The 2,500-nt window shown below is 56.4% G+C and overlaps 1 non-coding gene across 1 annotated transcript in view; it reads right to left on the minus strand.

Annotated features, from left to right (window-relative positions):
* LOC126333048 (small subunit ribosomal RNA) overlaps positions 1–240 on the minus strand; it is a 1,893-nt gene extending 1,653 nt beyond the window's left edge. The window contains exon 1 of the ribosomal RNA XR_007564069.1: positions 1–240. This exon is cut by the window's left edge and continues 1,653 nt beyond it. This is a non-coding gene — a ribosomal RNA (small subunit ribosomal RNA).
* Positions 241–2,500: the final 2,260 nt, after the last annotated feature.

A 2,500-nucleotide genomic window follows, 5' to 3' on the forward strand; every position in this document is an offset into this window, starting at 1 on the left:
CGAGCCAATCCGATTGGTTTTGATCTAATAAAAGCGTCCCTTCCATCTCTGGTCGGGACTCTGTTTGCATGTATTAGCTCTAGAATTACCACAGTTATCCAAGTAACGTGGGTACGATCTAAGGAACCATAACTGATTTAATGAGCCATTCGCGGTTTCACCTTAATGCGGCTTGTACTGAGACATGCATGGCTTAATCTTTGAGACAAGCATATGACTACTGGCAGGATCAACCAGGGAGCTGCGTCAACGAGAGCTGAGCAGCCGGCCGCCCGGGAGTGTGTCCCGAGGGCCCGCGCGAACACGCAAGCGTCCGCTCAATTATTCTGCAAACAGGAGGAGGCTGAGCTCCCCTGCACGATACACCTCGAAACCCTCTCAGGTCCCGGCGGCGCGCAGCGCCGTCCTAAGTACTTGGTCGGGTTCGAGAGAGGCGCAATCGCCCGGAGATGGGCGAGTAGACGCTTTCAGTGCGAACACCCGTGCTCCCAACTGAGCTTGCCGCTGCCGACAGAGGCCCGGGAGCGTGCTGTCGTGGCATTGCCGGCGGGAAACAACACGCGCCACCTACGGTGACCGGCAGCTCCAACGCCAGCGCCACAGAAGGGCAAAGCCCCACTTGGGTGCAGAAGCGAACTCTCCCAGCACAGCGCACGCGCCAACACGTCCGCAGAGCTGCGATACAAACCACCTGCGAGAACCGCTGGGGGCGACCGAGCAGCAGACGGCGTCGCGACGCCGAGTGCCGGGCGGCGGCGCATCCTCAACGCACACAGTCCGCAATCGGACCAGCACACTGCAGATGTCCACCGCGCTTCGCACCGGGCTCGGCAGAACCCACTTTGGCCGCCTGGCGCCGCGCGCAGGGTGCGCCGGCGCATAGCTGGGACGCCAGCCGGGCCCGTCGGCCGGCGCTCCTGCCACTGGGCGCCCCCCACCAGCCGGCTGTAGTGCGTGCGCTCACGCAGCGCGCGGCCAGCACGCCGGGCGGCCCCCCCTCACCGGCCGGGGACTGTCCCGCCAAGCCACAGCCTCGTATCGCTTCATACCCACATGGCCAACTCAGGTTCGGGGGCATGGCGGGTACCGCCGAAACAACCGGTTCATAGATGTACCGATCGTCGCTATCACCGATGCACCTGCAGCGCGAACAACCGCTCAACAACTGATTTCCAGTTCATTTGCGGATCTTTGGCAGCAAACGTATACGTCAATCTACATTTGCGAAATCTACGATTCTGGCATGCCTGCATGTTATGTGTCACGACACGCTACATCAGCCCACATACACACTGCGGCATGTACACGAGAGAACACGTGGAAGATGGTCCGCGCACGTGTGCAATGTCCCTTGCGCGGTCGACTGTCAACCGGCCTCTGTAGCATGTCGCAGATGTGGAACGCGGTCCACCGTGCTATCATGTTGTGTGGGGCAATACGATTAAATAGGAAAACCCTCGTCGCTACATCAACAGACGGCTCACGCTGATTCCCGGCAGAGGGAGGAGGGGGGGGGGGGGGCCAACATGCAATACTTTCGTCCGTACCTACCTACCACATGTCTGTACGGCGTACAACAGTGCAATCTCGCTGTAATGGGGAGACGAGACAAGTAGCATCGTGCACAACATATGGCCCTTATGATTCGCCATTGTAGGGCGCAGCCGGTGTACGGTCAAGCATGTGCCACATTATGTCACTCAGTACGTAACGACGGATGATCAGTGTGGGTTACGCGTACATCAGCGGACAGTCCACACAGGCCGTACCACAACGTACACTGACTGCATCGACAACCGAATGCAACTGAACAGCTGCAAGGCTCATTTCACAAACAAACGCCTGACCGACCAGCTTGGAAGGGCAGGAGGGGAGGGCGATATTCGTTCTGTAGCGGTACACCCTTCCAGTGGTTAGCGGGACTGTGTAGAAAGTACGCAACACTCGAAAGACCTTTATGTGAGGGTACGCACCATGGCATCAAGAAATACACATGACACCAGAGGATCCAAGCAGTGAACTATGTTCAGAGGGTTGCTGTTAGGCAAAGCTACATTCCTGTGACGTTACATGTGACAGTTAAGGTGCAGTGTAAGTTAGGTTAAGGTGCAGCGTAAGTTAGGTTAAGGTGCAGCGTAAGTTAGGTTAAGGTGCAGCGTAAGTTAGGTTAAGGTGCAGCGTAAGTTAGGTTAAGGTGCAGCGTAACTTAGGTTAAGGTGCAGCGTAACTTAGGTTAAGGTGCAGCGTAAGTTAGGTTAAGGTGCAGCGTAACTTAGGTTAAGGTGCAGCGTAAGTTAGGTTAAGGTGCAGCGTAAGTTAGGTTAAGGTGCAGCGTAACTTGGGTTAAGGTGCAGCGTAACTTGGGTTAAGGTGCAGCGTAACTTGGGTTAAGGTGCAGCGTAACTTGGGTTAAGGTGCAGCGTAACTTGGGTTAAGGTGCAGCGTAACTTGGGTTAAGGTGCAGCGTAACTTGGGTTAAGGTGCAGCGTAACTTGGGTTA

This window comes from Schistocerca gregaria, unplaced genomic scaffold, assembly GCF_023897955.1.
Source record: "Schistocerca gregaria isolate iqSchGreg1 unplaced genomic scaffold, iqSchGreg1.2 ptg001561l, whole genome shotgun sequence".
Lineage (NCBI taxonomy): Eukaryota > Metazoa > Arthropoda > Insecta > Orthoptera > Acrididae > Schistocerca > Schistocerca gregaria.